Source organism: Artibeus jamaicensis, unplaced genomic scaffold, assembly GCF_021234435.1.
Source record: "Artibeus jamaicensis isolate MK-2021 breed Jamaican fruit bat unplaced genomic scaffold, CSHL_Jam_final contig_415, whole genome shotgun sequence".
In the NCBI taxonomy this organism is placed as follows: domain Eukaryota; kingdom Metazoa; phylum Chordata; class Mammalia; order Chiroptera; family Phyllostomidae; genus Artibeus; species Artibeus jamaicensis.
Genome location: NW_026521823.1, coordinates 22,760,091 through 22,773,169, shown reverse-complemented (window position 1 = coordinate 22,773,169; position 13,079 = coordinate 22,760,091).

The following is a 13,079-nucleotide window of genomic DNA, read 5'->3' as shown; positions in this document are numbered from 1 at the left end:
TCACAACCCCAATATAACTATTATAAATGATTTGTTATGTATGGTTTTAAATTGTTCTTTATGTTTTTCCATATATGCCCATATGTCTGTACATATACATGTACATATACATTTCAAAAAATATTCCGAGCTATACATTCTGTTCTGAAGAATGTTCTTCCACATAAACTACTGTGGGCATACTCCCATATAGATCTACTTGATTGAGTCACTAGTGACTAGTATTTTACATTTTGGATATAATAAAATCACATTTTCACCAATTTTTAATGGTTATAGTAGGTTGCTTCTAATTTTTCTTCATTGAAGTTTACTTCAATAAATTTTTATTACATTAATCACAGTAGCATCTACATACATTTAAAATAGAAAATAAGCAAATTCAAGTGATTCGTTTTCCAAAAAAAAGACTAGAATTTCTTAAGGGAATATTTTAATTTAAGTTTTAGAGACATTAACCATATATTTCTACTTCAAACTCTGATACACAACTAAGTATATCTGTTCAAAAACGGTCTTGTTTTTATGCATAAACATGGCTCCTGATTTCAAGGGATCTATAATCTTTGGAAGTGGTGATAGTAATGGTAATGGCGATGGTGATGATGGTGGTGGTAGTAGTGGTAGTAGTGATGGTGGTGATGGTGATGGTGAATCTGATGGTAATGGTGTTAGACATGGTGGAAATTGTAGACGGCATTAAGGCAGGCAAGCAAATAAGCAAATTCAATGCAATGCAATTATTATGGTGATAAGAAAGCACTTAGAAGCACTAGCCTATTTGGGGTGTAGGGAAATCTTCCCCTAAAAAATTTCATGGCAGCAAAGACATAAAGGATATAGGTTAGCCAGGTCATAGGAGTCATCCATCACTAATGGAAAAGCTGGTTTCTATTTCCAATCCTCTTATTTTCTAGTTCATGCACACATACATACTCACTTTTTAAATCCACTAATATTTCACAGAGATAAACACCTCCTTCTTGCTCCTAGAAGAGAGATATGCTAATGACTACCAACTTCAAATTTAGGTAATGTATTCACTTACCAATATTTGTGGAAAGCCTGCCAGGAGCCTGTCACTGTTCTAGGCACAATGAATATGGTGAAAAACAAGATAAAAAGCAGTTTGTGCCTTTGTACCTTATAGTCCAATGGAGTGAGATGGATAAACAATCAAATAGTAAGGTATATAATTTTTCAGATTAAGAGAGGCAAGTGATGGAATCGGTTTTAGTTTAGATGGGTAGCTATTGCGACTCTTACTCATGCTTTTTGTACTGGTCATAACTATTTCGATTATTATACTATTGAAAGATGCCAAAATAAAAAAACATTCTTTTTCTTAGATATTCCACTATTTCAATGCTAAAAAAAAAATAGAGCTATAGTTATGCCTCAAAAACCTACACAGAGGGACTCAAAGTCAGGAGCTCTCCTTCACCTTTTTGGCTAGTTGGCTACGTTATCCTAATTGCACACTGGCCCTGCCATTTGATAGCGGTTATGGAATATTATTTTCCTGGTCTACTTTAAAAAATAACAACAGTAAAACTAGGAAAAAGACACTGATATAATGCTTACACCTCCCTACCAGTCAGCTGGGGCCACCAAAGCTTGGTCATAAGAGACAAAAATGGTCTTTTATGGGATCCAGCCCTGCACGGTCAAAACAGTTCCCAGGGAGGAAGAAATATGTGTAGGTCAGGAACTTTTTTTGAAGTATTAAAACAATTATAAGCAGGTTGATTAGAAGCTTTTTTTAATATGACTTGTTATATAAAATTTGAGAAATTCCTCAGCAATATGAGGAAAGGCAGACTTGGGGGCATGACTTTAAATATCAACTTGCCACTTCATCAATGTCCTTACAATATTAACGTTTCATTTTATTTTGGTCCCAATTATGTACGTAAGTGTTTAGGTGTATTAAAAATAGAAATCTGGCTTTATATAATGGCTTTAGGAAAACAGTCTGGAGTTATCTTAGTCAACATTATGATGACATTGGACAGCAACTATTTAGATGCTGCTTTTCAAAAACAGCATCTGGAGTCTAAATTTCTGTTTCTCTTTAGCTTGCAAAAATCATTATTTTGCTGCTAAGTATAGGCCTAAGTATAATACACATTTGGAGGATGAGTCTTTACCTTATAAGGTAAAAGTAGGTATGGAAGTGTCATGAAATAGACAGTGTTGCAAATTCCACTGGCACCGATAACAAGACCCAGCTGTTTGTGTTAAAATCCTCAAAGCCCAAAGTTTGGGCACTGAAAGTGTTTATCCAAGTCTCATTATTTCCAAGAACATCTCAGAATTTCAAAGAGTCCTATTTTGGCACGTAATGGATAAATCAATACATGCTGGCTTTAAATTAGCTTTGTGCATGTTCTTTTGAAAAGTTAACAAGTTACAAACTATCAGAGTTTCTGACCTGATTTTGGTCTCAGATCTGCAGTGATGTATGTGGAAGGTCTACGGTCACCATTGTGGAAGTTTCCACCCAAAACCTATTCTTCATCACAATGCTATTGTCTTCCTCAGAACAAACATCCAAAGAATGGAGAAATCAATTATGCTGACCTGTGGTACCATGTTACAAATGTTTAATAATATTAAATATAAAATTAAAAAGAAATATTCTGAAGTAAAATGTGGAACCGATACCACTGTGGTCCAGTTATCTACATACTCTTCTTCAAAAAATAGCTTACTGGGAGCATACTTCATGTATGAATTCTAGTGACTGAACAGATGTAGCCATCAACCAGTTCACAAATGCATCAAGTGTATTAGAAATAAGCCCTTGCTGAAGAGCCTCCATTGTTCAGTCTAACAAGCATACCCACCATAATATTTACCTTCCAGGAACCGGAAAATGTATTAATAAAAACTATCTCAGATGTTTCCTAGACTGTCATTTTATTTCAGGCTTTCTACTGAAGTTTTACAAATTTTATAGAATTTAACTTTTTCAAGAAGGTACTACTCTTATTGTCCCTATTATCTAGGAGATATATGGCAATATGATGATTCACCTGAGCTTCTCAGCTAGGTAAGTGGCCAGGATTCAGAGCTGCTGAGGTCCATACCCTTTTCACTTTTCTGGGACACCTTGCTTGCAAAAGGGCAGGATTCTCTCTTATTTATAGTCTTGTTTTCAAGAGGGTTTTGGATAATTTGTGTTCCATGTCCAAATCAGCCTTGTACAAACATCCTGTCTACTAAAGCACTTAGAGAATGAATATCTCATTGCACTAAAATAGATAAATATTTAGTCCAGAAAATTAATAGCAAATATTAGCCCAGAAGGAGAAGTCTATTAATGTACTTTTAGGAAAGTAAAGGCCACTAAAGATGATAGAAGCTATATTATAAGACCAAACTAAAGCCAACAGAGCATTTTTAAGTATCAAAGAATATATTCACACATGGATGGATGAAAAGGTACATTCTACCATAACCAGATCATATAGGTTCATCTTCCCCTCTTCCCCTTACATCATATTTGTGATGGTTTGGGAAGATGGAATCCTGTATATTTTGGTCTTCTCACTTGTATGCTGTGAGGATGTCTAGTAATCAAAACAGCCTGGGCTGGGTGGTTCAGATGGATGGGTCATGGTCCCATACACGAAAAGTTTGCAGGTTTGATTCCCAGACAGGGCACATACCTAGGTTACAGGTTCCATTCCTGACTGGAGCACTTGCGGGAGGCAACCGATGGATGTTTCTCTCTCACATTCATGTTTCTGTCTCTCTGTCTCTCTCAAATCAGTAAATATATCCTTGGAGGAGGATTAAAATAATAATAACAATAAACGGTTCATGGTGTCAGACCTATGTTATATTTGTTCATGTTACACAAACAAGACCTTTCCAGGTCTTGTAAAATATCCATGAGTATTTTCAGTGTCAATCACATCCAGTAATTTGCTGAAAGCAGCAGCATAGTAACAAGAAATGAGTAACACTAACTTTTGACCTACATCAGAGTCGGAACCTAAAATTTAAAGCTAATACATGTTTAAATACAACTGAGTTTTTCAAGTGAAAATGCTTACCACTGAATCAACCCTTACTGCTTTGGAGTCTACTTTGCCTTTTGCTTAGTATTGACTGAGGCTCTAAGTAAATTTGATACTTATAGAAATTAATTTAAAGGTTTAATTCTGAAGGAAAAAGGTCATTTTGTTTTTCAGGCAAATCCATTATATTTCAGATTAAGTCACTTAAATGTGTTTTTAGAGCTAATGTTAAGCCCAACACATTATTGATGCCTTCAGTGGTGAACATTTTAGAGAAAAGACATTGTCTTCGAAAACAAAGTTTCTTAAAATATCATGTGTTCTAGTTAAATTTATACACACACAACAACACTGTCATAAATATATATATATACACATAAAACATTTGGTAACAATACCCAAACCACCCTGTGGTGAACAGAAGGATGAAATATTTCCTCAGAATATTTCTTGGTGGTAAATGAGGACCACCAACAATCCAGTCATTTAGTTCTTGACATAAGACAGTGATTAACATGACAATTTAAAAAATATGATGGTATAATATAGTAATAAATACCCAACACATATATGTACATGTAACAAAAGTGATACCTTATTTATTCACAACTTTTTATAAGATAAAAGATTCATTGAATTTCTGGTCTACATACTTGAATATAAAATATTAAATATAACTGAGTAACAGTATTTTTACATAAACACTTAACTCCCTCAGAAGATGAATTATTTACTGTTAATATCTAGATGGACGAATGGGCAAAGGGGCTAGAAGACAAAAATGTGACAGCCTAAACATGTCACAGCTCTTACTCAGGATAAGTTCTGTCCAAAGCACTCCAATGATAATAACCATTCACCCACTTTTTCAACTTCCTTGGAATTGGAAAAATATCATGTAAAACTTTCTATCAACTTTTTGTTTGTCAAATTCACCCACATGCCAGAGCTAGTCTCTTTCACTATTAACAAAAAAGGATTTATTTCAAATGTGTTTGAGCACCTTTGCCCTTGTTTGCCCTTGACCTAGTTCCTCGACAGAGACGTCCCCAATCCTCACATCTCTAGACAAGTCTATTAATAGCTTTCTTGTGCAATTCAGGCCTACCCAGATCCTATACCAATCCAGAAGAAGGATGGATATAGTTGAAGAGTTCCACCTTCTTCTTATTTCAACTTGAAAATCTCTGAACTTGCTCAGTCTCACAGATCAGGAGCCTGAGGACTCAATGCTCCCACAGGGATCCTTGAATCCCAGATTTCTACCACTCAGAGTGGAGAATTAGATCATTTAAAACAACCTTTCTGTTGAATATGATAGATAATAGATAGATGAGAGATAGGTAATCTTATATGTGTCTATTTTAACTAGCCTGAAGACATTGAAGAGCTATAAGGTAATGAATTATTAGACCAGCTTCTCAGAGAAGTATGTTATTTTGAAGCCACTTTTGCTCTGCCCTCTGGGCATTTACCAACTCAGTTCCAGGTGGTGAGCTGTGCTATGCAGGAGCCAACATGACAAGAGACTGACGTCTCTGACCAGTGAGGACTTGTGACCCACCATCAGCCATGTGTGAGGGCTTGGAAATGGGCCAGCTAAAGCCTGTGACCTGAGTGAGCAGGAAGCACGTCCTCCTCTAGTCAAGCCTTGAGATGACTACAGTTCTAGGTGACACCTTGTCGTGGCCTTGTGGGAGTCCCTGAGCCAGCATGGGCCATCACCAGGTCTCCCTCTCCTATATCCTTCCTGCCTGCCTGGTGTTCGGTGCCCATTGTCCCCAGTGTTCCTCAACACCATTCTCATGTCACCCAGTCACTATCAGTCTCCAAGGTGAAATCAGTTCTTCCTGGCACTGTCCCACCTGACGATTCTCTTCATCTCCCCAGTAGGAGAACCTGCTCTCAAAAAAGGAGTGTGAATATGGAATTCCAGATATCAGAAAGCCAAAGGGGAAGAGATGCATTTTGGTGGTGGCAAGGAAAAGAAGTGGTAAAGCTTCACAGAAGCTTTGACCTCATACCATATTATAAGCCAATTACACTCCACACCACCCAAGTGTAAACACCTTCCCATTGTCACAACCAAACAATTTTCTCGTGTAAGCTCTATAAGAAAGGATCATTAAGGATTGGTGCTGCGATTTACATTAGAAATTAAATTACTTGTTTATTCTTTTATTTAGCATGAAACCTCTTTGTTATCAAAGTAAGAAATGAGATGGGGGAATCTTAAAAACAAAACAGCTATTTCAATCCTGATGCATTTAGGAATAGTTATAGCATGACCTTATAATTTAACTGTTGATATTTTTCTATTCAATGGTTTTATAAACTATTTTCTGAGAACTAGTTTACTTTATTTAAATAATGTAATATAAAATGGTATAATCACTATGGAAAATAGTATGGAAGTTTCTCAAAAATTAAAAATAGAACTACCATATGATCCAGAAATTTTACTCTGGGTATTTATCCAAAAGAATTAGATGGGAGAAATAGACAAAAAACTGTACTTGAAAAATAACTAAATAAAATTTTTAAAAAAAGAATTAAAACCAGAGTCTCAAAGAGATATTTACATATCCAGGTTGGGACTGCTAGAGCAAAAAGATACCATAGACTTGGTAACTTATAAACAATTGAAATGTGTTTCCCACAGCTCTGGAGGCTGGGACGTCAAACAAAGATCAAGGCCGACAGATCTGGTGTCTGGTGAGAACCACCTTCCTGGGTCAGTCTGCCATCTTCCTGCTCCATGACCCCAAGTGGCAGAAGGGGCGAGGAAGCGCTCCGAAACCTCTTTTTATAAGGGCACTAAGTCCATTCACGAGTCCTCCACTTCCCACAGGCTCACCTCCAAATACCATCCCAGTGGGGATTAGGTTTCAACACATGAATTTTGGAGGCACCCAAACATTCAGTCTATAGCACATGTTCATTGCAAAACTATTCACAATAGCCAAGATAGTGAAACAACCCAATGCCTGTGGGCAGATAAATGAGTTCACAAACTATAGTGCTGTATATACATGCAATGGAATATTATGGGATGTTGCTCAGGGGAGGAAATCCCGCCACATACTACAACATGGATAAACCTTGAAAGGAAAAGTGAAACAGCCACTCACAAAAAGACAAGCATAGTATGGTTTCATTTATATGATATATCCAAAGAAACATAACTCCTAGAAACAAAGTAGAATGGTGGTTACCAGAACCTGAAGGAAGGAGAGGAAGGGAGGTTGTTGTTTTTTTATGGGGTTTAATGGGTACAGAATTTGTTCTGTAAGATGAAAAAGTTATGGAGCTGTGTTATACAGCAACGTGGATGTATTTGACACTACTGAACTGTACACTTACAAATGATTAAGATAATAAACTTTATGTATGTGTTTTTACCACAATAAAAAGTAAACAGTGTAGATATCCAAAGGATAGATTCCCCATCCCTATATTCTTCCTGCCCCACTCCTTCGGCAGTGCCCCCCCCCTCCAGTGCCAGCCTTACTGTGCCCTGCTGCACTTGTAGGAAGTATGTCTCCAAAGCACTGCCGGTGAGATTATGGGAGTAATTACATTTGGCAAATCCACTGCTGATAAAACCATTTCAGAAGCCCTGTGTCCACGGGTCATGACAACTGTTCCTCCTAGTAAGACTGAAAGAGAACAGGCAAGTTCCTGCACATGCATCTCTAAGGGAGATGACCAGAAACAGCTTTGTGAAATTGGGAATGGCTTTGAAAGCCCCCGCTGGCCCATGATCTTGACAAACCTGTGTGAAAGCTCTGAGCTATTTATTGTTAATTAGGCTAGAGATCAAATTATCCATCTAGTGTACAGTAAATAAACTTTTAGAAATATCATCATTTCTCTTTATATTTTGGTTCATGCAGTTTTAGTCTAGAACTAGAGCTCAAAGGATAGGACACTTTTTAAAGATGTTGGCAGATTTTGACTGAAAATATTTTCATTAAAATCCAGATCTTAACTATTAGTGGAAATGAAATAAAAATATCTCACTGACTAAATTCAGTTCTTTTTATTTTTTGAAAATCTTTATTTATTTATTTATTTTAAATTTTATTTAGTTATTTTTCAAGTACAGTTTTCTGTCTATTTCTCCCATAGAAATTTTTTCTTGACTTTGTACTCCAAAAAATCCTTTTCTTTCTTTAAAGAAATAGCAACTCTTCTTTATTCAACAATAGATTGTTAAATCCCAAAGCTTCTCTTTCTAACTTCCTTTGACTATTGCACATCCCTTTACACACACCATTAGGATATTAAAAGAATAGAAATAAGGAATTGTGAAAATTAAAGAAAATAATTCAAAGGGATGACCCATAAACTCATCATAAATTATATCCGATATGAAATAACAATCTCTCAAAAAAGTACCTTAGTGATGATTGTTCTACTATAAAGTAATGGCAGTATTTTGCCTATGATTGAATAGCCTAAGAACAATTTACATAAATGTCACTTGTCCACTGATAAAGCAAGTAAACACAGGTTGGATTGCCTGCTTAGACAGGAATTTCTAATACTGTTATATTGTTAAAGTTGTGCCAAAGTGTTCTTGAGAACAGTTGTAAAGAGATTGTAGACCGGGTTATACTCTTTTTTATTTAACCAATGTTGGTGTAAAAAAATGCATCAAAGAAAAAATATAAAAATTACTTAAGCCATAAACCAGAGAACAACACCTTTAATTAAATCCTTTAATTAAAGTAGACTGTAGCCTACCAGTAGGAGCAGCTGAACCATGCTCCTTTTTCAGACAGAATAAAGAACGTGAGGCAGCCTCGCTGTTTCTCATATATTGTCAGCAGAAAAGAACTAATTATATCTTATTTCTAGTTACTGTAAGTCTACCAAGTTTTCCTGACTTTAGAGGCAGGAACTAGAAATAGGCAACCATTGACGAAGTTTCAAATCTCAGATTCTCTCACTTACTATCACACTCCTAATTCGTAAATTATGGCAGAGCTGATAATAAGTATAAAGAAAGTTGCTAAAGCAGAAATTATGCCTTCATTAAAATTTTAATAGAAATAATATCCAAATCCAAAAATTTCAAAATTTGAACTTTAGAAGAATAAATGTATTTTCATAAAAGCTTCATGAAGTATGGGTCACAGGTATGCCCACATTTGTCAAAACTCTTCAAACTGTGCACTGATGCCCTGTCCATTTAACTATATAAAATCATATCTTAATCTTAAAAGAATAAAAAGAGCATCCTTAACGATAAGACCCAAAGAGCACTTGATCTAAGTGAAAATCCAAGCTATAGAGATTCTCAGGCTGTTTGCTATTGATTCGTGCAGTCACTTTACATCTTTATTCTCTTACTTCAACCACTGTTTGATCATTGGATCTGCTCCTAGGGGGATGTGTGGAGCGGCAATTGAAGCAGCTTGCTCTGTGCCTTTCACACACCTTGTCCCTCAACAGTCATGATTTAGAGGATGCAAGGGAGATTTCGAAGGGTACATTCATACCAAGGGGATTACTTGAAAGTATGAGCTTTTTGTGAGTGCCTAAAAGGGCTCTTCTTTGTTCTCTTACCAGGGGAAAAGGTTTGCTTTGGGCAGGCCCCCCATGGCAAAGCTCTTTGAGGAATGAACTCTGAAGTACATGCAGCCCTGTCTCCGGGACCTTCTAGTTCAAGCATTTAAAAGGGACAGTGGGACCTTGTCCTCCACCCCTTCTGTCTCTGACAGGCGATCTTAGCCAGTGTGGGATTTTGATGCATCTCCTAGGGCACTTCAGAAAGTGTCATTCTAAAAGTCACTTTGTAAGGCAGTCCATATTTACTACATCAAAAAAAAATAACCTTCATAAATGCTAAATGCTGAATTAGCTCACACTCAAAAATTTTCAGTAAAGTTATTAAAATTTGATGCCACCCCTTGCTTCCAACTTACAAATAAAATTTACACTGTACTTCAATTACTGGTGAATTTGCAAATAAAGTTTATCGAGGGATTTTTAAGGAATAAGGTAAAAAACCTTGTACCTGTAGTAATATTGCCCAAGGCATGAATAGAGAAATTAAAAAGGAAGAGTCTGTCCTGAGATCTATTCTCCCTTTTCTGCTCTTCAAGGTCAGTGAATTTGCCTGTCAGACTGATGTGTCAGAGCAAGAAGTAACTTTAGAGATCATCTCATTATTTCCCTCCACTTTACAAAGGGGGAAACGGAGACAATTTCTTGGGATTTGATTACAGTCATTCATGAGGATCAAAGAATAAAATGTTCACATGAACTGAAAAGGTCATGGGTTTGACTCCCAGTCAGGGCACATGTCTAGGTCAGGGCACGTATGAGAGGTAACTGATAGAAGTTTCTCTCCCTCTCTCTTTCTCTCTCTTTCCCTCTCTCCAAAATCAACATGCATGTTCTCAGGTGAGGATTTGAGAAGAAACCATGAAAAGCAATTCCTAACTCAAAGACTGCTGTGAGGGAATAAATGAGATCCTGTAAATGAGGTGCCTAATGTAGGTGGTAGACCCTATCATAGGTAGCTGACATTATATTTTAAAATTCCTTTTTGAGAAAAGTGTATTTTTACCTTAAAACTATTTTATTGTTTTTGAGCCCTATAGCTAGAGTTACTAAAATAAAGTTAAATGACTTAAAATATAATTATCAAACGTATAAAAAATGTCTTGAGTTCAACCTTACGGCAGGCATTGTGATAGTAACAAAACAACATACAATTCTGTTCCTATCCTGGAAAAAGAAATTAATTCACATGAAATCAATGGTGCCCCATAAAAGCCTCTATGTGATCAAGTGCTCAGTTGTGTTTAACCGTCATTCAGTGCTGTGGGAAAAGCGAACAGAGAGATCGCAGTGAAGCTCAGAATAGGCATCCAAGACTGGATGGAGGCAAGATGAATCCTGGTGGCCATGCCGATGGGAGAGTGAACGGGGAGGGAAGAAAAATGGTCCCATCAGTAGGGTCTCTAGAAATGATGGGAAGAAGGCTTGTATAAGAAGGCAAATTCAAACCTGAGCAAAATATTCATATTCCAAATGAATCTATGGAGCACCCTTTTAATTCCTCATTTACATAGCTCAGTACATTGTTACTTGGCTCAGCTTTGAAGCAATTCAATGTTGACCTTGTCTTCTCTCAGACGGGGAGGATAAGTACTGCCCTCAAAATAGCCAGATTTGGAATTAGCACTCACAACCCTAGACCATATTTCTCATTCCTTTTGCCTTACTTCTTAATTGGGCTCTTTAGAACATACTTCACACTTAAAGTTCATCTTTTAAAATAGAAATTGATTTTCTACTACTCTTATCCCAGAAGACATTGCACAGAAGTCAAAAATTCAAGACTCTTGTCTCGCCTATGCCATTAACCAGCTGTGAAGCCAAGAACCAGCCACCTAGTCTGCAGGTGAGTTGCTACATGACATGGTTCCTCCTGGGGCTGAAATTTCACAGGTGGAACCAGTTGACTGGAAGACAACAGAGTAATATCCGATGTGCATCACACGGCCTAAATCTCTGACTTCCGTTTCATACAATCTTTGAGCAAAACTGTCAGTCTCTATTGTTTCCCTCCCTCCCATAAAAAATGAGTTCAGGAATGGGTAGCAAGAATCTATTTTATGGCTCTGCCTGACAAATATGATCCTGGCTTTGAATGGCAGTCTTGTGATTATTTTTTGGGTCCCTATAGGTATCGAGTACCTGAGATGGTGGGACTTCAGCAGGAAGAGAAAATAGCCGTTGCTGGAGACGGTGAGGGAGACGTTTTAGTCCCTGATTCACAGCTCAGTGACAAGGTTTGAGAAGAAAGGGTCCATCGCACTCTTCCGTGTTAGGGGCGAAATTGAAGAACAAAACAAAAATGTGGCCAAGAGCAGCGCCCCAAACCAATCAGGTCTTAGATATCACGCGGGGTATTTAATGGGGGGGGGGGGGAGTCATACGAGGCAGTAAAAGTCTGTGCTAACAGGTTTTATACAGATCCCGGTTCTAGTGGAGCCCAAGCGCGTCACCGAGTGCGTAGAAACTTGACCCTGGTTTACGCACGTGATTTGAAAAACTCGGAACTCTGACAAATAAAGGGGCGCCCGGGACGCGCAGGGAACTCTGCGCGACTGCGCTCTCCCGCGGGCAGCTCCTGCTGACGCCGCCCAGGCGTTGCCCCAGGGGAAAGGTTGCTGCGCATTCCGCTGGCGCGAAAGGACTCCTGGTGATTGATGGGGAAGGGACGAATGAATAAAACTGTTGGTCTAGGGACAGCAAAGACCCCGAGTAAACTGTGTAGGCTACACGATCTGGCATTTCCTAGCGTTTCATCAGAGCCAGACCCGCCTGCTGTTGAAGGGAGGGGACACGCCCTCTGCTCCAGGAGCAGGAGGAACCCAGCCGCTAGCCGAGTGCGTCCCGGGAAGGAGGCCTTCCCTGGTCGCTTGGCACCTGGTGCATCGCATCAGGAGCTAAACGGTCTTCGTGTTGAATTAAAATCAGTGATTGAACCTTGTCTTGGGGCTTCAGCTTGAATTACTAGTTTGGGGGTTAAAAAAAAAAACAATTAGACACAGGAATTGAGATTGTAATAAAGGAGGGAGTGTGAGTGGTTAAAGCCACCTGGAGGGTGGGTAATTGATAGTCTTCCCTAGCGGACGGAACAGAAAAGTCTCCAGGATTTTCCGAGTCAGCCCGCGCACTGCTGCGGGCGCCTGGGAACTTGAGCGCCGGCGGCGGTGGAGTAGCGGCTGTCGCCCACCAGGAGGAGTCTGGGCACTGATAGGCAGGGTGTCCGGGTTCTCTAGGGAGCGAAATGCAGAGATTCGCAGAGGTGCTTGGCCTCTGGGTGCCTTGATTCCCCAGTCGCAAGCGTCCTTAGCCAAAACGTTTATGCTTCCTCCTGGTACACCAAGGAACTCAGATTTGTCTTGGACACCCGTCCCTCTCTCGGGGGCACACCCCTTTCAGAATGTCCCGCCCCACTGCCGGTCCTTTACCTCTGAGGGGTGGGAGGTGCGGGTGACGCAGCGGAGAAAAAACATTAAAAAA